The sequence below is a fragment of the Crotalus tigris genome, unplaced genomic scaffold (assembly GCF_016545835.1).
Source record: "Crotalus tigris isolate CLP2741 ecotype Arizona unplaced genomic scaffold, ASM1654583v1 scf7180000018445.1570621, whole genome shotgun sequence".
NCBI lineage: Eukaryota > Metazoa > Chordata > Lepidosauria > Squamata > Viperidae > Crotalus > Crotalus tigris.
Window position 1 is genome coordinate 1021279 of NW_024097006.1, and position 27411 is coordinate 1048689.

The 27411-nt window shown below is 39.4% G+C and overlaps 1 protein-coding gene and 1 long non-coding RNA gene across 3 annotated transcripts in view; one reads left to right on the forward strand and one right to left on the reverse strand.

Annotated features, from left to right (window-relative positions):
* The first annotated feature begins 2427 nt into the window (after positions 1–2427).
* LOC120312209 lies at positions 2428–8419 on the forward strand. The gene is made up of 4 exons (XR_005557819.1): positions 2428–2609; positions 4544–4680; positions 7328–7420; positions 8286–8419. It is a non-coding gene; the product is annotated as an uncharacterized LOC120312209 (long non-coding RNA).
* TWIST2 (twist family bHLH transcription factor 2) overlaps positions 5307–27411 on the reverse strand; it is a 32246-nt gene continuing 10141 nt past the window's right edge. For both annotated transcript variants that reach the window (XM_039352587.1, XM_039352586.1), the window contains one exon: positions 5307–5918. The gene's annotated coding sequence lies outside the window, so the exon portion shown is untranslated. The remainder of the gene's footprint in view (positions 5919–27411) is intronic.

Below are 27411 nucleotides of genomic sequence, written 5' to 3' on the forward strand. Positions count from 1 at the left end.
GAAAAGTGGTTTGTTTTGACACCCAAGTCACTACACCTAAGAAAAGGGGATAAAGAAGGAATTTAAAAGACAGCAGGGGGAGAGCATGTGAATACTTTGCACTTGCTTCCAGATTCTTATAACAGCACCTGCCGTGGTGTAAGCTTCTCTATTCAACCATCATCTTTGGACTTTGAATCAACAGCTGTAAGGCATCAAAAAAAAATGTGGAAGCCCACAGACACATAATTCAGCATCACAATTGGACTTCCCTTAGGAAGTCTTCCTAGGATCCTTCCCAATTAATGGCTATAAAGAAAAGTGAGTTCAAACTATAGTTGGGCTCAATAGAAAGGTGTGTCCTTTCGTTGCTTAACAAGCACAAATTCAAAAAGTACAGCATTATAGGGAACAATCTCAACTTCTTCCTTTTTGATCAGTTTCCAATCAGGAAATTGTCATACTAACCTGCCCTCAACTGCATTCTTCCATACTCATCTTTACTGCAGCTAGCATAGACGCCATCCCACACACCTCCACATTGAGCAGCAGGTAACCACATCTGACAGTCATGGAGGATCTCACCAGCATAGCTTCTTTTTTGCAGATGTGTTGTCCAACCAGGTTTTCCCACTTCTTGTCTGGAGAAACAAGGCTTGAATTTCTGCCTATGCAAATGATGGCCTAGAACCTAAGCCTGAGGTGAGGAGTATTGGTGACCTTGTGACAGGAAAACAGAGTTGGTGCCCCAGCATGGAATACCTAGTCTAGTTTCTCTGGTGCAATGGCACCTCCATGCCAAGATGTAATCAAGGTGGCTAACTCAGGAAAGGATACTGAAATGACTCTGAAGAAGTAGGACAGATTCAAGAAATCTGGCTGCTAGAATCAAACAAGCAAACAAAAAATACACTTGTTAATGCCAGCAGATGAAATTGTTTTGAAGGGCATGGAAGCAGAGAGTTGAAAAAGATCATAGTCCAATGTAAGTGAAGAAGCTTGGGAGAACATACATGGGAAAGGGGACTCTCTGGCCCACATGCCAGGCTCTTCCCTTACTTGGTCTTATATCCTTTTCTACAGTATCTTATATGTGTTGGGTATAAACATGATGCCCTGCTGCTTTCTACAGGCTGGCAGCTGAATCCTTCTCCAACATTGACCAACAAAATTCACTCTTGCAGCGGAACCTGGAGAGTTCTGGATGGGCCAAGTGGCAGATAGATTTCTCAATTTTATTGTCACCTCCCCACATCTATTACCTTATGAGAGAACCAGTTTTGCATGTTGTACGGTCCCAAGGGAGGTGAGGAACCCAAAGCAGATATAGTGGAATAAAAATGCCCCAAAATGGAGAGGTTGTGGGGTTTTAAATAAAAATAAAAATCAAGGGGTATCTAATTGGACTGCATGTTGGAGTTTTGGAAGGGCTGTCTCATCAGATGCCTGTAGTTAGTAAAAGCAAAGCATTTTGTCCACTGTTTGTGACTTTGCTATCTGACCCAAAACAACTGGTTCCTCACTTGTCCTGAGGTTATCATGCAGATTGCAAAGCAAACTGCTAAACAATATAGAGAGAGGAGTTGTAACACCTCGAGGTTTCTGCAGAATGTGGTCAGAAAGGACAAGATGGTAGCCAAAATTGGGCTATTGAAGCTCCAGCACATATCTAAAACATGGACAGACCCTTGATTGCACTGTGATGAGGCACCATCCTCCAGATGATGTTAGATTAAACTGTCCATCTGCATTTACTCTAAGATCATTGGGGATTTGTACAGTGAGATATTGCATCACCCCCATGCTCAAAGTTTCATCTTCAGATCTATTTTCAATTGATGAGGAAGGTATACATTTGAAAAATACTACTTTTTTTAAAAAAAATACCTCCTTTATTATTTTTGTTACCTTTGAGTCGATCTTGACTCCCGGTTCCTACAATGGACAAATCAATTTTCCAAGGAGCATTTTTAGGGAAAAGTTTTGTCTTTGCCTTCTTCCTAGAGCTGAGAAAGAGTGACTGGGTCAAAGTTACCAGGATGAGAACTTGGATTTCCTTCCTCCTAGTTTTTCACCTTAATGACTCAACCCAATTGGCTCTCATATTGCATCACATTGTCCACTGCAAAATTTTAGAACATCTGTGGGGTCCTTCAAGGTTTTTAAGAAGAGACTGGACAGCCACTTGTCCGAAATGATATGGGGACTCCTGCCTGAGCAGGGGGCTGGACTAGAAGACCTCCAAGGTCCCTTCCAACTCTATTCTGATTCTGATTTTGATTCAGTTTCTCAGCCTCCCATCCTAAGATGGCTCTTTTTGTTGCAGGATATTGCTACAACCTGATCACTGTTGGGAGTGGGTGGGGTTAAATGTGAAAGCTGTCCCTGATTGGTGCAGTTTACTCTGATGTCACAATGGCTCAAGTGCAACAGTGGGGGGGGGGAGAATTAACCTTGGTGCCTGTCCTAAAGATACATCTGGAGTGAAGAAAGAAGGAAAAAGTCTTCAGCTTTGTTGTTTCCTGGCATAAATATTTCAAAGGAAATTAAGCAACGGGACTGCATTTTGAGGCAGTGCTTTTTAGATTCTTAAGGCTATTGAGGTCTCAGGAGACTGGCTTAATTCTCAGGTGAGTTAACCCAGAATGGAATTATAGCCTAGCATAATTCAGAGGACATTGCATGAAGTTGGCAGGGCCTTCAGATTGTGTGCCCTTTGGTGAAATGTAGAAATTTAGGGGACATGTATTCCTTTATTGTCAAGACTTTACAAGAATCCCCTGCTTATTTTCTGTGTCAGAATGCTGCTATTGGCAGAGGAGCAAAGGCATTTGCAAGCTTTCTAGAACCATTTTAATTTATTGAGATGGGCCTATTGCTTCAAAACTGGGCAAACCACTCTAAGGACAGTAGATCTTTTAAGCAATTCTTCCTCATCTTCAGAAATCAGCAGGAAGAAAAATGCATGAAATAGAAATGAGCATTCTGGTCAACTGCTAATGCCTGCAGGTGGAACTGGTTTGAATGGCACAAAAACAGCTACTTGAAAAAGAACTAGGATCCCTTTGCTTCTTGATTTATGTCTAGCAGAATTAGCATACAAGCAGCTGAAAAACTATTTGTTTCTCCGGTCTTGTTAATGTCCAATGGGAGTTAGGAATAGTAGTACAATACAGGTAGAGCAAGATTGGGGGGGGGAGTGGTATAACAGAAATGGAAATATCCAACTCTCTCTCTTTTTTTTTTTTTACTATGCACCCATCCCCATCCTTGTTTTCAACAGGATCTTGCATGTGCTATAATTCTTTATATAGATCATAAAATAGTTCTGTGTAAGTCTATAAATAAAGCCTGCACAACAAAGTCTTGGTTAAAAGAATTTTAACAACTCAAATAACATACAGGTTACAATGTACTAAAAAAGTTTCCTCTTTTCAGATCAAAGTCATCCCTTGATGATGATCAAACTTATTAATTCTTCATAGTTAAGAAGCAATACAAAGCTGAATCAGACTGTTCATCAAACCTGAGGGAATATCCTCTGGGGATCAGAGTCATTGGTGATTGAAACAGATTTGTTGTGGATCCTCCACTGGTTTGATTCTTGAACTTCAGGGAAGAGTAAACAAATAGGTGTGACTGAACTGCAACCCCTGGTTGCACCTGCTAACAAGCCTAATGGCAAGGGATGCTGGGAATTGTAGTTCAGCATGCAGCTAGTGATGCAAAGATTGACCCTGTATTTGCAGAGCATGCTCCCTGCATTCATAAGTGATATGGCTAAAGTAGAAGCATGGATTGATTCTCACCCTTGCTGTCCCACAAACAACCCGTAGAATTGAGCTTTTGGTGAAGGTGAAGACCTTTAATTCTTTACCTTGTTGCTACAATTTTAAGCTCGTTGATATAACCAAGCAAAAGTATTTAGTTCTTTCTGTGCTGCTATGTTCACCCTATTGCCATAAAGAGTAGCTGTCTTACACCATGCCTACTTAAGGCTTATCCCAGTGGGACCTAACATGGCTGTTTCAGTTGTGGTGGGATTGCTAGAACGTGCAAACTGAGTTTAGATTGAGAAAACTGGAGCCAAAACTTAATACAAACCAGGTTTCTGTCAGGATGCTTGCGGGCAAAGCTCTTCTTCTCTTATGCAATCATTCTGTCTTTATACAAGAATTTGAAAGTAATTGGCACGGGATGCAGACACGGTCTTCTTCACGTAGCCTTCCCTTCCCAAACCTTCCCACAATCACACCACTCCCTCCCCACTTCTTACAAGCAAAAAGGCACCAAAGAAGGCAAAATGCCCAATTCTAATTCGCAGTTCTGCCAGCCATCTCAGTTGAAATAATACCATTGCAAAATTGTTATTAAAAAAACCTCTGTGAAAAAGGCTCCAGTTTTTCTACTTTGTTCACAGCAGACTTTCGGATTCTTTCTTTGTGCTCTGCCCTTCTGGTGGTGAGGGGGCAAGGGGGTTCCTTTTGTTTCCCATTATGTCATTCTGTGCTGTTTTGTTGCTTCCTGATTTCCTGATTATTATTTTTTTTAAAAAACCTCACAGGAGAAGCTCTCCCCAGTGCCTTCCCTTGGGATGGATGGAAGCATGGGAAGCCAAGGAGATCACACATCACTGGAGAGATGATGCCATGATGGAAGACTGAATACTTGCAGATGGCCAATGAACATCTCCCTACGAAGGTAACTCTAGGGAATCCACCTTCATCCTTGCTCTTCTTTGCCATCACATTGAATGGGAATGATAAAGTGCGGAAGACTTTTTTCAGCACAATGCTAGTACCAAAGCACCCCATTCTGAGAACTTTTTCCAGGACCAAGATTTAATCTGAAGCCATGAAAATGACATCATAGGAAGCCTGCTTCTGAATATACACAACTATTTCTTTTGCTGATGAGAGAGAGAGAGAGAGAAAGACGCAAGGCTTCACAACAGTTCTCTGGTCAGAAATTAAGCCCTGGCTGAAGTCAGAAGGAAAGTTGCATGAAAAGCATTTAAGTCCTTCAGGGTTTAGAGCAGGGGTGTCAAACTCAATTTCATTGAGGGCTGCATCAGCATTGTGGTTGCCCTCAGAGGGCCGGGTGGGTGTGGCCAGGGTGGGTGCAGCCTACTGGGTGAGCGTGGATGGAGTGGGTATGGCCTACTGGGTGGGTATGGCCAGCTCTACTTCGTTTGCATCAAGGGTGCCTGTGGGGGCCTGGTTCCTCGCTGTTTCCAGACGGCCTTGTGGAGCTAAGACTGAATGTGTTTCAGCATAGATGGCCACCATAAAATTGTACATTGGCTCCCGGCCAGCCTGGGCCAGGGCCAAGGCAGTGGGGGCCGTTCCCTCACTGTTTCCAGGATGGCTTCGCGGGCCACATGAAACCACTTCGTGGGCCGCATCTGGCCCCCGGGCCTTGTGTTTGACATGTCTGGTTTAGAGTATTAGTATGGTTTTGGCAAAGCAGCAGTCTCTGTACAGTCCCATAAAAAAAAGGAAGAGAGCCATCGATGTGAAGAGAACTATCATTGGGAAAATGGGAGGCTACTGCCAAATATGTAGGAAATGTGAATGTCAGGCAAGAGGGTCTAATAAGAAGAAAGGGATTCTTAACCTGCAAATTCAAAAATAAATTAGCTCTTCAAAGAGTTCTACATTAGACCTGTCGAGATCCACTTATTATGAGCCAAGCTTCAGGCCACTGCCTCATCTGGTGCCCAGTTCATCCCAAGGCAAATATGAAAAATCTGCCATCTCAATCCTGGATCCACATTAGGCTTTCCTTTCCCAGTCTCCCCACCCCACCCCAAGATGGCAGGGCCGATCGTATCTTGAGTGCGATGAAGCAGCATGAATGTCCAGGCCCTGACTTTCTGAATAAGTGTGTCTTGGGAAAGGCAAAAGCATGGGGCTCGCCAGCTTTCTTCCTGAGAATGCCTAGAAAAAAAGAGAAAGCCAGAGGGAGACATCAGTAACAAACTTGAACTTTTAGGTTGGTTTTCATAGTGAATCTGAAAATAATTTGGTGTACAAGCAGAACTTCCTCAGGATATGGTCTAAAAAGTCAAGATAGCAGCCACAACAGTGCAATTGAAACTCCGCTTGTCATTTATGTGCACTGGACACCAAAAAAAGGTTGAGCTTTGTATCATCATGGCCACCCTCTTGACTTTTTGGGTCATACTCTGTAGATACCCCTGGTTATATGAGACGATGGCAGCAAAAAAGGACCTTCCTGGTTAAATTCTTTTCCCTCTCAAACTGAACACAATAGATGTGGCTCTTTGGCATAAGGCCAAGTCCATGTGCTAATAATGTGAGGGTTTTTTGGTTTTGGGGTTTGTTTTTTGGTTTTTTTTTTTGATAGATGGTGTGAGGTGTTAAGAAATAATGTTTCCCTTGAAAAATATAGTAATAGGAAAAGGCTGCATGCAGACAGCTAGCACGCAAAGAAGAAGGTTAAGAAATAACTTTCTCCTGGCAAATTTAATTTTTTTAAATGCAGGGGATTTTTTGTTTTGTAAAAAAAAGGTGCACTCCTTCATTCATGTAAACTGATGTGTTGTACCACCCCGTGAACAACTTTCGCGTAGATAGCTGGGCTAAAAATACAATAGATTGCCATTTTCTCACCTGCAATTTCTATTGGAACAATATTACCAAACAATTGTTTGTTTAGAGAACTTCAGAAAATGAAATGTAAATCCTTTGGAGATAAGTGGAATGTGGTTAACTTAAGAATTCCACAATGAGAGACAATAAATTGCTTAAAGTTTATTAAGATGCCACATTCACACATTTTATCACTAATGTGCATTCCTCCCTTTACTACTAAAGTTTTTGCTTTCATAAAAGATCTGTATTTTGGGGGGAAATCCTCAGGTTCCACCTTCTGATTACCAGTCCATCAACATATTTAATACCTCACCTTCCATCTTGCCACTCAGTCTCATTGTGGGCCAGTTATCCTTTCCCCCCCAAGGAAATTAAACACATAAAAAACTTTCTAAATGAGAGAGGGGATCTTTTGAACTGCACTTCCTTTTTGATTTAAATGAAAGCAGCTGAAATGGGCGTGCTTCTCAGAGATCACAGACCAGATGTTAGATATATAATGATTTGATCACTTAGGCATGTACAGTATATGTAACTCTACCCTACTTTTAACATTTAAATTCTCTTAACAAGTGCAAAGTACCCACAATCCAATCCTATTCCCCATACCCTGTCTGGATTACATGTAGCTCTAATGCATTATATAAAGCTATCAAAGGACTCTTAATGAGATCATTAGTTGAAACATTTAGACAATGAAACAAAGTGTACAATTCATCCTTTCTTCTTAGATGGTCAGCCTCTTAATGTTTTTGGATGCATCAGATCAAAGTTTAAAATGCAGCTTCATCTAGATGAGAAAGAAGCAACATGGGACCCATCAGGTATTTCACATAACAACTGTATGATTTTAGTATGCTGTCAGAAGCTGATGAACTGGGAGACCAAAACATCCAAAAGTTGCAAATAAAGATAAACAGTTCTAATAGATTTTAAACAATAGCCAAGCTAGGCCTGTGTTGCTGGAAACCCTTTCTTTTCTTTTCTTTTTTTTTCTTTTCCTTTCTTTTTCTTGTTACCCTTAGTAAATTTGAAATGTTCCTCCCTATGACTGCCAGAATATCAGTTCTGGTACTTTTGAAGTTTTTTTTTTTTCATTTTGATGCTAATTCTTTTTCTGTTCCCCCACCCACCCCACCACCACCACTTCAATACTGTACTTAGATATATCCCAGGAAATTGGAAGATATTCCACCCCATGTAAAAAATGTCAACAAGCTGATGAAGTGCTAACATGCCATGCTTTGATTCCTTCTAAAGGCAAATAAGAGATTTTCCTAAAGGCCATTACAAGAAAGAAAAGGTTAATTTCCCCACCCCTCCATTCTTTCAAGACTGAAGGCTAGGACAGAGCCTTCTAATTATAATATAGGTCTTTGGGGGGGAAGAATAATTTGATTTATTCTATTTTGGCCCTTGGGGTCCAGCTATGCATGATAACTCTGACCAGATCTCTCAGAATGTTATGCTTGACTTCAGAACATCCACTGAATTACTAATTCTGATCAGGGAAAGGCTGCTGGAAAGGGATGGGGTTAACCCTTTTCTGTTGTATCCAATCCAGGACCTCCACCCAGTTTCTAGCCACCCTTGGTGCTTCCTATCAGGAAAACAGCAGGGTAGGAAAGGGGTTAACCATCTCCTTCTCTCCCCTCACCCCACTCCTTGTTTCTCTGATCAAATTAACAGTGCCTCATAGCTGCTTTGAAGTCAAGAAAAAGACATCTGGAGAACTGGTCATGGATCTTCCATGTCGACATGTTAACACGTGGACTTAAAAGTGGTTTCTGAGCCTGTCTCCTGCTGTGAGAGTTACGGGCAAGAGAAAGCAATGCTTTAGATAAAATGCAAATGGCCATCCTAAAAAGACTTCCAATTTTTCTGCATTTGGGGGATATTGGAATGCACCAACTATGCTGGGAAGCTGGGAAGTATGGAAATTGTTGAATAGACTACGCACGGGTACATCAAGGTCCAGAGACACTCTAAACAAATGAGGCTCTCTGGTGGATTCTGTTCTTTGCGATTGTGGCAACATGCAGACAACAACACATATGTAGACCTCTCCTTTGTATCCTGATCAGTGTACACTTGACCTTATGGCAGCGTGAGAGAACACAATTATTGTTGCTAGTTTCTGGGCAAGATCTGTTTAATGTGTACATATTTTACTGTATTTTATATTTTAAATGTTATGTCATAGAGTACGCCTTATTTTAATCACGATGGTTCTGACACGAATAGACCAAAAATTGATTCTCTTCTGTGACCTGGATGGAGGAACCTTTCCAGTTTCACCAGTGCAGGATTTGTTGACTATCCCTTGATTTGGTGAACATAACAAGGTTGAGGGGCAAAAAAAAAAATAACTTCTTAGATTTCAGTCAGGTTGATTTTCTTCCTTAGTCTCCTCCAAATGTGGCTACCTGGTCAAAGATGTGGGGAAAAGCAAAGCAGGGAAAACATTCTCTCACCTTTGTTGGCCTAGAAAGCAGAACTGAAGAAAATGAAAGTGGTTTGGGGACAAGTTAGAAAGACATGTTGAGATTCCATCCAGATTTGTTTGGAGGACGGTATATACTGTGGGTGGGAAGAGATTGCGGTGCTGCTGGTGTGATGGCCTTTAAAATCAGGAGCACCACTTGTATGTGGATGGCAAATGTCCCCCATTGTTTTTAAACAGAGGGATTTATTCACTATAATTAGGGCATTTAAAAATATACATGGGGCTTCGGCTGAGGCTGCCTTCCTTGGCTTGTTTCAGAATTGCAAGCGATGCCCTCTCTTTCTCTCCAAGACCTGGTGCAAGGCCAAACATAGTGTAATTTTTTTTTTTTGAATTGTTCCTAAAGGGATATTTCTTGTGATGCATCAGAAGCCACACTTTAGATTCCCCTTATTTTGACAGAATTATTCAAAGCTAGCTTTGCCAAGAGAAACCCAGGATGGTTGATGGGGCACACACAGGTATGTGCATGAATCCGTGCTGTGAACACAGAGTATGCAACTGTCTTAGCTAATATTTTCCCCGCTTAATAGTTATCTGCCAAATCCTTGTGCACCACCTTTAAAAAGTGTGCTTATGTATTACTGGAGGTACACAATATATGCTTTCATTGATTGCCTGTTAACTCTTCCATATAACCTTGGGCTGATCCTTCCTTTGGCCCTCAAGACCATAAATCTCCCCTCTCAATCTTGCTCTCTACAAACAGATAGGCATTGATTGTTAAGTGTCTGGGTTTTATGAAATAAAGCCTTTTGTAAGGCTTTCCTGTGGTCTGCAATTTCAGATATTTAAAAATATGTCTTTGCCTTCTTCATAGAGAAAGATGAAGGACGTCTCACTTATTGAATGCTCTGTTGGCCCTGTTTTAACTTTCATTTTTGATGAAAAAATAAAATTCAAATAAATGTTTTGAGCCCAATCATCCCCTTATTTACATTTACATAACAAGATTGTTCCACCTGCATTCCATGGAAGTATTTTTTTTAAACAATGCAGTTCACTGCTGCATTTAAAAAAAAAAAAAAACACTGAAAAATGCTGAAAAAGTTGCAAACATTTGTACCCCCCCCCCCAATGCAGTTCATTTCTGCATCTTATTGGTACAAATAGCTGCAAACGTTTTCAGAATTTTTCAGTGTATGCAATTTTATAAGTGTGTATTAAACAAAATTCTCTGAAAAAGGCTTAAACGACTGCTTTATGAAATTTGGATGTGAATTTCAAAAGCAGGCTGTGTTTTGATTTCCATTCTGAAATGACAAAAGTAAGTTCATCTTGAAATGTTTGTGACTACTATGCAAACAATATTCCCAGCTAGTGTCTTACACAAAGTCAGCCAAGGCAAATCTCCTCCTCCTCCTTCTCCCCTTGCTCTGTTTTGGAGCAAAGCTGCCTTTAAACAGAAATTCCTTGTTCATGGTAATGACGGGCATAGATTGAGATTCCTTGCGTTTGCAAACTTTTGGCGCTTGTGTCATTAGAAGGCTCATCTCATGCCACAGTGTTGTCTAGGAACTCAGCCTTGTTCATCTATGCCAGAGGTCCCCAACCTTTTGGGAACCAGGGACCGGTTACACGGAGACAGGTTTTTCCGCAGACCAGAGGGGTGTGTGGTTTGGTGTGCTGCCTGCATCCCACAGGTGGGGCTTTGATTGTTTGTGTGGCCCAGTTGCTGGCATGCTGCGGCTGGGTACCGGCCCATGGACCGGGGGTTGGGGACCCCAAATCTACACTTCAGCAAAAGGTTTATTAATAAAAGCGTTTTTTTCTAAGAATACCCTATTTTGTTTTTGTTGTAACTGTAAAGAGGAAGGGTTCTGTTCCCTTATAGCTGGCATGAAAATCTGCCCTGAATTTTGTAATCTGTTAAAAACATTGGCACGCTAGAGGTTTTGTGGTCTGCCGGACATTTTCTAGCATAAAGAAATGATGAAAGCACATCCTAAAGAGGGCATGGTAAAAAAATTGCCATGAGGAGAGAGGAAGGAAAGGGGAACATAATTATTTACTTTTCTGCATACTTTGTTCATTTATTATCTTCAAGTCAACCCTGAGTCCTGGCAATTACATGATCAAATCTCTGCAGTTTTCTAGGCAGCATTTTCAGAAGTGGTTTCCCATTGCCATCTCCTTATGGTTGAGAGAGAGTGACTTGCCCAAAGTCACTCTTGGTTGGCTTCTTGGTCTAAGACAGGAATAAAACTCAGGTTCTCTCACTCCTAGTCCAATACTTTAAGCCCTGGACCAAACTGACTCTCTTCTGTTCTGGCACTTACAGCTTAATTTCCTTCGAAGACCAAGCACTTCCATTTCACCTCCCCTAAAAATTGTGTGAAATTTATTTTTATTAGCTCCTGCCCTGTTTGGGAACATTTATGCTAATTGGGTTTTTAAAAAAACATCTTTATAAATGAGAACTAAAAGTGTAAAATCTCAAAACTCCAGGACTTGCACACAAACTGAACAGCAATAAGCTAAGATAAGCTAGGCCAGTCATTATATAACCTATCCCCTTTGCATGCCCTTCCCTCCCTCCCTGCCTCCCTCCCCCCCCCTCTCTCTCACACACCTAATTTTCTGATTATTCTTGATTCCACTCCCCCCCCCTACAGTGCAGGAATCAATCAGCTGGCTGCAGTCCAGGATATGCACTGGAAAGGATCTGTCTGCAGTTTCTCAACCAACTTTCGGGAAATTGGTCCTGAAGTGGTCTCAGCAGTGAGGGCTTAGGAGCAAATAGCTGAGATACCCCAACAATTGCTAGTTTTAGGGGTAGTCTTATATTTGAAATTATGTCTAGGAATGAGAACCACATATGGACAGGCTTTACAGCTCTCTTTTTTTTTGGGTGGGACAAGGGCTGCCATTGGCTTTAAAGTGAAAACTGGAGGTCATATGCTGAAAATTGGGCAACCTCAAGACAAAATTTCAATTTCATTCCAATTAAATTAAATTGACTCAAAGTCATTAACAGGGATGCTCTCCATATATTTAATCATCTCTGCCTTCTGTCCCTAAAAATGATGAAAGTCTTCTGTGGACAGTTCTGAATTTGTACTTCTAATCTACACCTTTGGGATTTTCTTGTCAATTTCTCACATAATATCTCCCAATGCCAAAATACCAGTTGCTTGTCAGGATTTTTGCTTGAATTCACGCTAGAAAGTATATATGGCAGTGAATTGGTCGTAGTTATTGCACTAGATATTTCAAAAGACTAACATCAAATTCGTTCCCTTTAACACAGAAAAAAATGGTGTTCCTTACCTTACCTGGGCCTCAAATACTAATGCTTAATTCAGTAACTCCAACTCTGATCTATATTTTGCCACCCTGTAAAACAGGCAACCTGGTGTCTCCCAGATGTTTTGGATTAAAATCCCACATTCTTTTGCCATTGGCCATGCTGGCTAGAGCTTGTGGAAGTTGAAGTTCAAAACATCTGGAGGGCATCACGTAGCGTTTGCTATGCAGAGTAAATGCAAATGTTGCTAGATTACAATGTCTAGAAGTCCAAGCCACTGCAGTGAAAACGGAAAGAACAAATGAGTAAATAAATGAATAGTTAGCATGAGGGATGCTGGGAGTTGTAGTTCACTGAAGTCTACTAGACCGCAGGTTTATCCTTTGCTATTCAGATGAAAGAGAATTGCTAGTAGCTTTTTCAAAGAGTTGAAGATAGGCATATTTAAACAAGAGTCGGTCTACAAACCTAATGCATTCTGATTTATTTGATACAGCACGTTAAAATTCTCACTGTCCAAGTAACCGGTCATCTATATGGTATAAGTAGATAAATAAAAATGTATTATCATCAACTTTTTATTATGGGACTTTCTTTATCTAAACATGGTTCTTGAATTCACCTTTTTTAATGGTTGAGAAAGGGGATTGTTTTCCAGGAGTTTCACCCATAATAATGCTAACTTTGGTTGAATGGATGTAAAACACAAGATCTCTTCAATCATCAGGGGCCGCCACAAAGAAGAGGGAGTAAAGCTATTCTCCAAAGCACCTGAAGGCAGGACAAGAAGCAATGGATGGAAACTAACCAAAGAGAGAAGCAACCTAAGAACCTTAGTTCTTAGAGAAATTTCCTGACAGTTAGAACAATTAATCAGTGGAACAACCTGTCTCCAGAAGCTGTGAATGCTTCAACACTGGAGGTTTTAAGAAGAGACTGTACAGCCGTTTGTCTGAAATAGTATAAGGTTTCCTGCCTGAGCAGGGGGTTGGACTAGAATGACCTCCAAGGTCTCTTACAACATTATTATTTATTTATTTATTTATTTATTTATTTATTTATTTATTTATTTTATTTTATTTTATTTATTTATTTATGAGACTTATATACCGCTTTAAGTGCAAGCACTCTCTAAGCGGTGTACACCAGTAAGCAATGTATATATATATATATATATATTTACATTGCCCCAACAATCTGGGTCCTCATTTTACCTACCCTGGAAGGATGGAAGGTTGAGTCAACCTTAAGCCGGTGAGATTTGAACCGCTGACCTGCTGAACACAGCTAAAGTGGCCTGCAGTACTGCACTCTAACTGCTGCGCCACCTCGGCTCTTATTATTATTATCATCATCATCATCATCATCATCATCATCATATTTGAACTGATGATACCAACTATCTTCTTGGCAATAGGATCAGCTTTTCTCAATCTCTGTAAGGAATTGTATTATCATACTTCTGGAGAGTACCAAATTGGGGGGAAATTATTATGAAAGCATGCACACTGTCCAATGTTTAACGTGTGGAATTCATCTCCCAATGTTATGGTTCTGACTCCAGGACAGACAGACCTATGCATGAAAACTTGATTTCTCTTATAACTTCCTCTTGCTGCAAAAAAATTAGTTGTTTCAGCTTGATCTAGTAGTAGATTACTGGGTAATCAGCAATAAATCTTCTCCTAATTATTTAGAAAAAACAACAACAAAATAAGCCCACCTGACTCCTAAATTAAGGTATTAAAATGAAGAGGATTTTGGAAAACACATGGCCTTAGAAAAAGGCAATGACAAACTACTTCTGAAAGTTGTACCAAGAAAACTACAGATATTTACTCAGGCAGAAGCCAAAAAGCAAGACAAACTTGAGGGCACCAAAAAAAAAAATGCATAAGTTACCAAATAAATATAATGTCAGCAGAAAAAGCAAGTTATGGGAGTGTTATCTGACAGGACCCAGAAGGACAGCCTGCCCATTGGAGGTTAGATTGGCACTAATCCTGCTTGTCTTTCCAAAGGCTCTAATGCATAGAGTCTAAAGACATGGTTCTGTCAACTTGCCTAGGAATCCAGTTATGGTTTAGAACAGTGGAATTCTGGGAGTTGAAGTCCACATGCCTTAAAATTGTCAAGGTTGAGAAACACTGGTTTAGAACCTACCAGATAGTTATTCAGATGGATCCATGACTTGGATTTGCCTGCTTTTTATATTTCTCAATTTTAATTTTGGTTCCCTAATTAGGTTTTTTATTTGGCTTGAAAGGGAGCTACTGATATTTGTATTTTGTCTATTGGTTGTGTTATTTGGTTGTTCTTAATTATGTGAATTGCCCAGGGTCGCAAATGTGAGATGGGTAGCTATGCAAAACGAATGAATGAATAAATAAAAATAACTAATATAGCTTAAAGTAACTGTGGCAAAATAATTCCATATCCCTACATCTATATAAATATGAAGTTAATATGAGTATATATGTTATCAAAGATTTTGCTGTGTATTACTCTGAATTACCTCTCACTCCGCCATTCTACTTCCTTTCCTTTGGCAGCAGATCTCAAAGTGGTTCACCACATCATTTTTACATTTTATATGATGGTAAAATAAACTTAAGAGTTGCCCGACTTTCAATTTTGGAAAAAATTATTGGAAGCCTAGTGGTACACCAGCATAACTAACTAAGCAAAGTGAAAGTAAGCAGAGATTTTTTTTTCTTTCAAAAAATTAATCCATTGCCATCTAAATATTCATGATGTAATTTATGGACCTCTGGAGACCACAGATTCTCTATCACTTTCTTGAAAACTGTAAAACTTAACTCTGACCTTGAGAAGGAGATGGGAAAAGTAAAATTTACTGAGCCCTGGGAAAGTAGAAAGCATGCAAAAAAGAAGAGCTTTCCCTTGACTTTGCTGCATTTAAAAATGAGCAGAGAAGGTTTCAGACACATTTTCAAAATTGATTGATTGATTTATGTTTCCTATTTCTAAAATGGTTTCGAACACATTTCCAAAATGTATTTATTTATATATCCTATTTCTAAACCATCCATCTCCCTTTGAGGGTTTTGTTAATAGTCCTTACAACAGTAAAGCCGCTTTCCTGGAACCCTTCTATGTCTATTCTTTGACCTGGCCTATGCTGAAGGGCGGATAATGGTGTTCTGGGAATTGCAATTCTGACAGGTCATTTGAGAAAGGCTGAAAATTAAAACTTAGCTAATTTGGATTAAGTGATCTTGAGTTTGCACTCTTGCTTAGGAACAGTCTTCCCAAACTGGCGAACTCCATTACTTATACTACCTTGAGATGATGATGGAAGCAATAGCCTAGGTTCATCAAGAAAGCATTAAGTCGGGTATGGCTTTTTAAGAATATCAGAAATTTTGAGTATGCAAGAGGATATGTGGGAAACACTTTCAAATTTCTTTTTAAATAATGCCGTAGCACTAAACATTTGAAAATAAAATATCAGCATGCTCAAGAGAAAGAAAAAGCTACATAAGAGCATTCTTCTCAAAAAACAACAACAACCCTATAGGTAGAAATGCATTTGTAGACTATGAGAGAATAAAAAATGATAAAACATCCATCACTGAAGGACCTGGTTGCAGATCCATTGGTTCCAATATATTTCCAATTCTCTCTTCCCATCACCATTTCCTACATTTCCCTGAAGGAATTGTTGGGCAGGCAATTTGGACCTTTATAGATGTTTTGGACTTTGCATCCCATAATCATTAAGCTGTATTATCCAGGGAATCATGGGAAGTGTTGCTTCCCAAAAGGGACTGGGGAGCATGAGGAACCCTGTGATCCTAGGGTTTTATGTGTGCCCTCTCAGTTTGCATATGAATCTGTGTGAATTTAGTATAGCCTCTAATAATTTAAGAATTAATTATGGTAATGATGACGACAGAAAAAATATAAGTGCTTTTGTGGGGGCACAAATCAACACTCTTATGAGAAGTACTAAGGAGCTTTCAGTTGACTACTATTTCAGAAGAGTATTATTATTTCACTTCTAATTAGTTAATACTAAGGGCAAGCATATTTTGCAAACGGGTCCAATTTGAACTTCACTTTTAAAAAACATAGCGTTAGGAAATCACAGCAAATAAAGACCAGTCTGAAGCAACATTCCCTCAATCAAATCAAGCAAAACTAAAATGCCCCCAAGAAATCTGATGAGGCAGGAAATATTTTCTTGTCCACCATATATCTAACAGCCAAGCAATTCTTCATGGCGGAAGAGATAGCAGGACCTCAGAGGAATACCTACTCTAACTGGCATGGGGCTAAAGCCCTAAATGGCGTGGGCGATCAGGCCATCTGCAGAACTGGTTTCATTCTATCCCATCAGCCTATTCCAACTTATCAGGCAGGGAAGGTGTGTTGCAGATTCCATCAGTCAAAGAATTCTGACTGACGGGGTCTAGGAAAAGAGTATTCTTTGCCACTGCCCCTGCATTATGGAATAACCTTGCCCTGGAGGTGAGGTTGGCCCACAGTCTCCTGGCCTTCTGAAAGGAGGTCAGAAGATGGCTCTGCAGCCCTGCATGGGGAGTCCAAAGGAGTATTCAGTAGTGCGGTTGATTAATGCCACAAGAGTTCTCCCTTGGCCTTCATCAACCAATTTTCAACAGGATTAAATTGCCTCCTTGAACCAGGTCCCCCCCCCCCCGAATTCATGGATTACAGGGTAGTAAAAAGGGAGCTTAAAAAAAAAATAGGCTCCTTGAATATTTTCTTGCCTCTTCAAAATCTTTTATAACTTAATAATCTATTAAATTTTTAATTTCGAACTTAAACTTAAAACATTTATTTCTCAAACACTGTTTTGTATTTTGATACTGTACTATACACCACCTAGAGTTCTGCCTTGAAGGAGATGGGAGGTCCAGAACTGCAAAATATATATAAATAAATAAATAAATAAATAAATAAAATTGCACATGGGAGAAGGCAATCTTTTAGAGATATCTTGGCTGTAAGCAGTTGCCAAGCTAAATCCTAAGATCTCCAAACTTTTAGCAGCTGTATGCAGATAGGTGAAAATGTTTTTGAATCGTAAGAAAGTGTGGGAAAATCTGTGATAGAATGCGGCTTTTGTGGATAGTTGGGCTAACTTCCATATGGTTTCCGATGGTTGCAGCATCTATGCCAATTGCTAGAAGAAGCAAAAAAGGAAAGGAAAAAAACCCCATGATCTTAAATTGCTGTTGAATGTTGTATGGGGAATGGGATTTTATTTTGAAAGGAAGTTTTCCAAATAATAATGGTGAGAGAAAAGAGGAAAAAGAAAGGAGCAACATTGTGTTGAAAAAAAATTTGGCCTGTATGTCATGGATCTATTTGGATTCATATATGAGTGTGTATGTGCGCACGTGCATGCATGAATGCACACACATACGTAAAAGAGAAAGTCATCGTAAGATCTTGGTTTTCTTACAGTCAGTTGATGTGCAGAAATGGGCAAGTAAATTTTTTCACGGCTTGCAAATAAACATGATAATCATCTATTGTGTGCACTTAAATAAATTCAGTTCTCTCTCTCTCTCTCTCTGCGCTGAGAGAACTGAATTGGGGGGGAGGTTGGGGGGGGTTGGTTAAATAAACCATATTTGAAAAAAAATGTCAATTTGAGCTTATTATACCATTTTGCCACAGGAAGTTTAATTTGGATACGTTTCCACTCAAATGTGTCCTAGATTTATATTTATCTAGTTATGGTATTTATTCACTGCCTCAATCCAATCAGGCTGCCTGAATCAATAATAACAGTGTGGGATTTCCAAATACAAACTGATAAAGTCTTGGCATGTAATTGTGGTTGAAAAGACAAAGAAGTGTGGATAATTGATGTGTGGTAATACCAGGAGGGACAGAGAATAAAAGACAAAGAATGGGGAGAAGATCACAACGCATCAAGATCTGAAAATTGAAAATGAAAGATTGTGGCATAAATTGGTCATGGTGGTAATCGGCCCATTGGATGCCTTACCAAAAAACTTTGGCCAGCACTTAGAAAATCTGTAAATTGATAAAATTTCCGCCTGTCAATTACAAAAAGGCACGCTACTTGGACTGGCACACATACTACACCAATACATTACGACATCCCAGGTTTTTGGGAAGAACTTGATGCATATGAAGACCAACACCAGCTAAAGAACTGGCAGCTGTAATTGCTGTGCCTAAAAATATAAATATAAAAATAAGAATAGCACAAAAAAGGTGCATTATAAAGCTAATTCAGCATCCATGACTCCACCATGAATCCCCAAGGAGACGCCAATTTCTGGAGGGTTATAAAAGTTGGGGCCATCTTCAGTTAGTGCATAGGATGGAAACCCTGTTATACTCTGTGGTAAGTGGCTGGTTGAATTATCTCCTATCGCCTCTGCCAGTGGGTGCTATTGGAAAGAGCCTGACAGATATGATAGCAGCTATGACTTCCTTCTTCAGTGACTGGTTATTCCTCCAGGAATAGAGCCATCGGGAGGAATATTATGATTTAAAAGTCTCCTTGGACTGATTGTCTTATCTGCTTTTGGTACCCAGGTATCAAGTGTATCAAACTGCCTCTAGCCAACATTATCAAAAATCAAAAGGATCTCTGCATGTGTTTATGCTTGCTAAGGCAACTTGATTCCCATGCCATATTTAGGCCTGACTACAATAACATCTTGATAGCTTGCTTGCCTAAAAGTAAAAGCCATGATGTAAAATAAACACAGGTTCTGATTCCATTACTTGCAGTTTAATTTCAGTTAAACAATCTCTTATTTTTACTATCTGCAAAGCTCATGATATATCTGAGAACAGCTTGGGGGGGGGGGAACCCTATACAATGGCAAGACTTTACAATATTAAGCCCAGAATGCTCTTTTCTGTCTGTCCTCAGACATTTGGGGTTGCTTTTTAAGAGGAAAAATAAAAGGCTGCTTTCAATTGCCAGTTGCATCCGAGAGGCATCAAAATAAAATAAAATAAACACATTGTCGTATTACAATTAGATATGGTCTGTATTGCCCAGTTCACTGTGAGACTCTTTAAATTTTAAACCTAAAAAAATATTTAAAAATCAAGAATTTAACACATCAAAGAGACTAATTTGATTGTGCAAGGACAAATCTGCATTGTTCTACCCTGTGAGTTATATTCCTCAATACAATTCTACATAATTCAATCCTAATAAGACACCGTTACTGTTTATCTGTCAGTTCCCCCGTCTGTCCCAGTAATACCTGTTGACAGGGTGGCACTACTCTGAAGGAGTAGGTCTATTATTTGGGGACTCCGGGACTTGTGGCTTCCACTAGAAAAGCAGATGGAGGCTCTGAACCAGGGAAGCCTTCACCCAGCTTCAGCTGATGTGCTACTGCATTCTCACCTAAGCAGAAGGACCTTACTCCTGTGACTTACGTCCTTGTCACTACCCATTTAGACTAATGCAATGCTGTCTACCACTTTACATAGGGCTGCCTGTGAAGACTCTGGGGAAGCTGAAATCAGTTCAAAACACAGCGGCCTGTGTGCTTACACTATCATTTACCAGCGATAGCAATTATATACAGTATGATCTATACACTGGTGGCCAACAATTTTCCAAGTGTAATATAAAGTACCGGTACTAATCTACCATATTTCTCCAAAATAAGACTGGGTCTTATATTAACTTTTGCTGCAAAAGACTCATTAGGGCTTATTTTTTCATGTACAATCATCTACATTTATTCAAATAAATAATGTCAATAATATTTATTTATATTTAATTATATATTAATATTATTATTTTATAATTCAATTCAATATAAGGAACGGTTGCTAGAATTGGGTATGTCTAGTTTAACGAAGAGAAGGACAAGGGGGGACATGATAGCAGTATTCCAATATCTCAGGGGCTGCCATAAAGAAGAGGGAATCAAGCTATTTTCCAAAGCACCTGAAGGCAGGACAAGAAGCAACGGGTGGAAACTAATCAAGGAGAGAAGCAACCTAGAACTAAGGAGAAACTTCCTGACAGTGAGAACAATTAATCAGTGGAACAGCCTGCCTCCAGAAGCAGTAAATGCTCCAACACTGGAAGTTTTTAAGAAGAGACTGGACAGCCGTTTGTCTGAAATGGTGTAGGGTTTCCTGCCTGAGCAGGGGTTTGGACTAGATGACCTCCAAGGTCCCTTCCAACTTTACTACTATTATTATTATTACATCTGTTGTGTGTTGCAAAGGACATACTAAATATGTCCGTCTGGCTGATGACCTTAACTGGGGCTTATTTTGGGGGGTAGGGCTTATATTACAAGCATCCTGAAAAATCATGCTAGGGCTTATTTTCTGGTTAGGTCTTATTTTGGGGGAAATACGGTATAAATACGGTTTGGCACCAAGATATCTGCAGGACCTCACTCTCCCATTGGAACCAGCTCAACTAGTTCAATGTAGCCAGCAAAATCTGTGAATGGTCCTCTGCTTTAAGGGAGAGATACTGAAGTTTGATAGTGGCCCCAACCTGAGGGTCCTCCCGGTTGGTTCTTCCTTTGAGTGTTTTTTCTGAAGCAGCTGAAAATAGAGCTCTTCTGGAAGATGTTTGGGCCGTGATATCATCTTATTGAGTTATAGATTGGCTTTCTTATTTCATTAGTATTCTGTGTTGATTAATTGGCTTGCACATCTTTTAATTGTGTACTTGTATTTTGGTTATTTTATCATGTGAGCCACTGAGAGTCCTTCAGGGATTTTAGCGGTCTATCAATGTCATAAACAAGTAATATATATTCTTTCAGCTACATGCTAGTTGTGTCTAGAATATAAATAAATCTTGGGCTGACTTTCCTTTACAGGTGCAATTTCCTTCCACTGAGGATTCATTACCAATCGAATTTATCCAGGAAACTGAACTGATTGCACACCGGGGTTTTGTCTACCCCTGGGGAACTTTAAAGAAACAAGGTGGTGGGCTTAATTTGAACAGGAGCTTGCACTTTTGACAGTGGGAAATTCCGCATCTAAAATGATCGTTTCTTCCAGCTGCCCTCCCTGCAGACCACATCTCTTTGCGTTGTGTCTCCGATGCAGCATTTCCCCAGAACAATGTAAGCCTGGGTGTAAAGCTGGAAGGGTAGTCAAACCAAATATGAAATGATTTTTTATTGAGGGTTCAGTTCAACCCAGAAGACATGTAATCAGAGGAGCTGGTCTAAATTTGTCTTTTTATTTATTTGTGGCTTAGAGAAGAGAGATAATTTTGTTTCTTGGGCGATACAGTGATAAGGTATGGAAGATAAATGCTCAAAGAAGGGCTTCTGACAGTCACTGAGCCATCCCTTCTGTTTCTTTAGGAAGTCTGCAGTCTCTCCAAAAAGACAGCAGTGGCAAATTAAGGCAAACATTTAAATCTGCATTTGATCAAGGTTGCAGTTCGGGTGATGAAACCCTTGGAGATTGTTATTGAAAATGGTCAAGGTCAAATTCATAAAGAGATCAAATTGGAGGTTTTGCTGATAACAAGGAAGCAGTGCAATAAAGGCGACTGTGAATGGAATTATGAAATGTTCTGCCCAGATAGTGGAAGGTGGGCTGCAAAATAGCCTAAGAGTGTGAAGATAATGTGAAAGTAAAGCCTAAGTGAAAATACTGGCAATGCTTGACAAATGGTTCAGTATGGGGAACCATTGAGCAGGGAGTAAAAACAAGGACGCATGATTTCCCCTTGGTTGTTCAAGATAATTCTGGATAGTTTAAACGTGTTTGGGGGTGGTACTGAAGGTATGATGGTTCAGGATATGAACATGCACTTATTTGTGTATGCAGAAGATGTTGTCGGCTGCAGATTTCAATGCTTCTCGGCAAATTGTTATGATGCGGTGAGGCGTATGGCACTGAAAGCTAATGCATTGAAGATCAACATAAATGCACTGGGTAAAAGAAATCATAAGTTACATAAATAGGGAAAAACTTAAGTGGATGAAATTTGTCTAATTTGGTAAAAGGTTTACCAAAGCATGGGGAATAGGTGAGGAAATTTTAAGACAAGCTAATGCTGGTATGAAGGTGGTGGAGAGAATGTAGGCAATTGTGAAGCAGTTTTTGGAAAGGAGCAAAAGCGGCTGTGTAAACGAAAGTTGGAGAAGGAAGAAAGAAGTGCCCATTGGGGGGTTGGGGGAGGCATAAGGTCAGGAATTAACAGTGATGAATGAATTGACTGCAACGATGAATGATTGAAAAATCATGAGATGCAAAAAGAAAAAAAAAGACAGGAAAAAGAAAAAATTAGAAAAGACTGATTTCCAACTTTCTTTGGTACAGATATAAATAAAAAAAAAATTTCAACCTCTTATTCTAAGGTTAAATTTGTCTACATTACTTCTATAATCCCATTAATCATCCAATCCCAAAAAAAATAATTTCATTTCTTTCACTTTCTCACACAAAAAAATAAATAAATCCAAAAGTGGTTTCCAAGCAGAAATAAAACTGGTCCTTTCTTTAATCAAAGCTGTCAATTTTGCCATCTCTGCCAAATTCCATCAGCTTCACCAAGGCATTCCTCCATTATAGATATTCGTAAGTTTTTTTCACCTTTTGTGCATATAAAAATCTTGCCGCTACATAAAAAACTGTACATAAAAAACAAAGTTCCATAAGATCTGTCATTCTGTTTGTCTATTAACCCCCCCCCCCCAAAAAAAAATCTTTGGTTTCACTTGTACATTATTTTTTAAAAATCTTTTTTTCCCCCTTGCTTATCTTTTAATCTTGGGGGAGGGGGGTTAAAAATCAATAAAGTTAACATAAAAAGGAATTTTAAAAAGAAAAAAGTCATGGTTAGATGGAGTTGACAAGTTCTTCAAAAATAAGAGGTGAGGAGATGGAAGAAAAGGTAACACATGATTCAGTGTACTACATAGATGTAATAGGAGCAGGAATGTTTTCCTCAGAGGACAGAAAGATAAGAAGAGGTAAAGTGAACGGTGTTTCTGTACACTTGATTTAACTATAATTCTTTCTCTTATTTCATACCATAAATTTCCTTTGCTTATTATTTTTACCGCTTTTCTGGACTTTGCATAGCATGGTGAAAGGGAATAATATGATGAATATGTGCATGTATATATTTTATTACACACTGTGCTTTCTACATTAACTTGTTTTTATAACCTGCGACCCAAAATAGGCTGATATAAGGGTAGAGTGCAGAAAAACATAGGTTTTTTTTTTTTTCCAAATCACTAAACCTAAGGATTACGGGCTGCTACCTTTACAACAGAGAGAAGGAGCAGGTCTAGAAGTTAGTGTAGAAGCTATAACTGACCTCGAGGATGCATGATCTTCGGTATGAATCTACTAAGGCATTTCCCGTCTCTTTCAGCAGAATCGTTAATTTTTAACCTACCTCCTAAACACACGTTTTAAGGAGTAAGCCCAAAATCCCAAATCTGGACCTGCAAAAATCCAAAGTACCACTAGTTGGCATCAAAGGGATGAAAAGCACTGACTTTTTGCTGCCATCTAATGGTTGCCGGAAGTTTTGCAGCTTAGCTTTAGCGGCTGCGGAGTAGCATATGGTTTTTTAGCAGATATACATACGGTAGAACTGTACTATTTTTTTTTAAATCACAGAATAGGAAGCACTACAGTTCTATTTATATAAATATCAGTACTCCCCAGCAGTTTAGCACTTTAGGAATTTTTTTTCAGACTCACTTTGTATTTGTAAGTGCTTTTTCAATCTATCTTATTTCCATAGGAAGAGATTATGAAAATGCTAATCAATTAATTAAAAATGAATACAATAGCCTACTGTCACACTGATCTATCATGCCATGACTCATTGTTACAGCCCATACCAAAAGCTTCTGATCCAGCTCCTGGCACTTCCAAGCAGAACGTAGAAATCCTGGAAAGCTTTCTTTCCACAGAGAACATGAACAACAGAAGGTAGATTTGGGATTAAGAGTAATTTACTGCAGATCAGGAAGGATTGTCTATTTCCAGTGGTCTAATGGTCATAATAATTGGAAAAAAAATTTCATGAAATTATACTATTAAATTTATGAAATCTTGCAGGAGTGGGAGAAAAAAAAAGGATAGATCTATGTGTGAAAGGCATTAATTCTTATACTAGTATTAATTCCTAGCCTAAGATAGGATTTTTTTCTTTTCATTATGTTTTGTCTTTGCTCTTTTGAAAAGAACAGGACCCTTTTGTTGTCTTAAAAAAACAAGTACATTCTTCAACCATACCATAGACAAAACGGATAAGATGGATCAAGGGTCTGAGTCAATCATCAATCATCTTCCTGTGTTTCTCAATAGCAGAACTTGTGCAACTATATCCTGGAACTTCATGTGCTTGGTCACTCATTGGAATGTGAGACTTACTATCTGATGGAGAATTTTTTTATTTATTCCTGTGTTCTGTTGTAGCCTGGCAAGTAGGGTTGACTTGATGTTCAAACTGAGCTCTGCTTTCATATTTGTTGGTTTATGATTTTTGTAAAAAAAAACCTGTCTTGTTTCTTGCGTACAGTTTTGACTTATTTGATTAACAGTTATAAAAATATAATATAAAAACGTGGTCTAGTTGTGTGGCAGAAGAAAAGTGGAAGACAGTCCCTTTGTGGCTGCGTTCAAGCAAAGAGTAGAAAGCTGTCTGCCTGGGATGTTTTAATTTGGGTTCCTACACTGAACATGGGATTTGACCTGATATCCTCAATGGTCACCTTCAATTCCAGGTTTATCTGAACAGGGAGTAATTCTTGGACTGACGCAGGATAGCCATACATGTATATTAGCTACAGTGGACTCTAAAATGCATATACTGTACCATGCAGTAAAATTGGAATAAAGGCATGTAACTATGAAGGTGTTGTGGGTGGAGGTTAGAAGTATACCGGACTGCCAGAAATCCACCAAGGTAGGCAAGAAGACCTAAGACAATATCTGTTGAGAAGATATCCTATGCGAGCTCCAAAACTGCGAATTAAAGCTAAATATAAGAGATGAGAACGTGGAAGCATCCATCAGGTTACAGGGAGGTCTTTGATCAGGAAAAGTGACTTTCTAGGGCTTCTGATTTATGCATTTATTTGTCAGAATTATATCCTACCTTTCCTCTAGGATTGCAAAGTGGCAGATGTGGCACTTCCTTTTGAGAGTAATTGGCCCATAGTCACCCTGTGAGCTTCCATGGTTAAAGGTGGATTTGAACTTGGATCTTCCCCAGTCCAGCAGCTTAACACATACTGGCTGAAGATAGGACATTTTTTTCTACCTAATTGGAAGAACTTCAGACTTTCCATATATAACATGTGTGTTTTCCCAAGGAGTGTATGTATATCTTCCCCAAGGACATATGGCATGTTTAGCTTTATTCATTTATTTGGTTTTTATCCAGCCACTATTATTTTGTAAATAACTCAAGGCAGCAAACATAATATTCCCTACTCCTATTTTTCCCACAATAGCAACCCTATGAGATGGGTTGGGATGAGAGATGTGATGGACTCAAGTCACCCAGGTGGCTTTCATGCCTAAGGCAGGACTAGAACTCAAACTCTCCTAGTTTCTAGGTCTACACCCGAAGCACTACAACAAACTGATGCTGATGGACAAATGAAGATTCACTGTGTGCTAAACAGGCATCTGTGTTGGCAATATAGATTAGTGAGCAGTCGGCTGAAAGGGCTGCCTGTGAAACAGTGGAAAGCTCTGGTTAGAGCAATACCTATTCATGCAATCAAATTTTCACATGAAAAATTTCCAGATGCCGCCTTTATATCAAATATATAATAACAGAAAGAAACACTGACAGTCCCAGAACCTAAAAAAGTCTGTACTTTCTCTTGCCCTGAGTCTGATTAGGATATTTTCTCTTTTCTGAGTACAAAGGGGGAAAAAAACAACAAATGCCCTAAATAGTAATGATCAGATTTCAGCTATTGTTTATTAAGAATAGCAATAGCTATAGCGCTTAGACTTATATACCGCTTCACATAACTAGATTAGGTTGCAGGATGACCCTTATTTTATCTGAGGGATAAAGTACAAGCAGCTCACATCTCTCATTTGCATGTTAGAGGGATGATGAACAGCAGATATTGACCAGAAGGCCACCAATTTCTACTCAAGTAAGACCACCAACATGGAGAGGACATCCCAACTTGAGCTGCATGCAAATGCCAATTTATTACTTAATTCTGAGCCTAAAGAATTCACTTCTCTCCATTCCTTCTCCTCTATAGCTTCCTGTGTCTTTTTCATGCATGTCGTAACTTTTTTGTTTAGAAACCTGGGACGGGGCCTGTATTCCACTTTCTTTTTTAAATCTATCTGTCTGTGTGTCTGTCTGTCTATATCATCTGTCTATCTTCTATATCTATCTGTCCATCCATCCATCCATCCATCCATCTATCCATCCATCTCCTTTTGATGTGAATTTCTTAAGGAGTTAAAACTACAGCATGCAAAGTAAATGAAAACTGTAAAACCAAGGGGAAAGAGTGGTTCTAGAGCGGATTGCTGGTCACTGATCTGTTTTTGTTTGGTTTGGGGATTTTATTTGTATTTTTCATAAGAGAATGACTCAACTTTAACCAACTTGTGGGTTGGTACTGTCTCGACCCATCTACTTGCAATAGGACCTAACCACGTCCTGAAGGCTCAGAAAAACGCTCCTGGGATTGATAGCTATCTGCCCCTTTTTCCTGGAATAGCAGATTGCTCAATATATGAGAATGAGCAAATTCTGATATCGCTATTGTTCAAGAGAGCACAGAAGCAGCATCAAGGGAGACTTTGAATCCAAAGTTCATGGGAGTTGGATCAGGTCTCCTTTCCCAGGTTCTTCTCTGCCCAACACAATTCTGGAGAGCAACCACCTTTCCCCTCAGCTCTAATTATTCTCTTTTATTCCCAACCATGTCCCAAATTTTGAGCAATGCATGGGTCATACACATCAAGAAGAATGTTCCAGCATGTGCCAATGTGGCCTGGTGCTTTAGAAAATACCTTCCTGTGTGAGTGGCCATTGTCAAAAGTAAGATGCCAATGGCCCT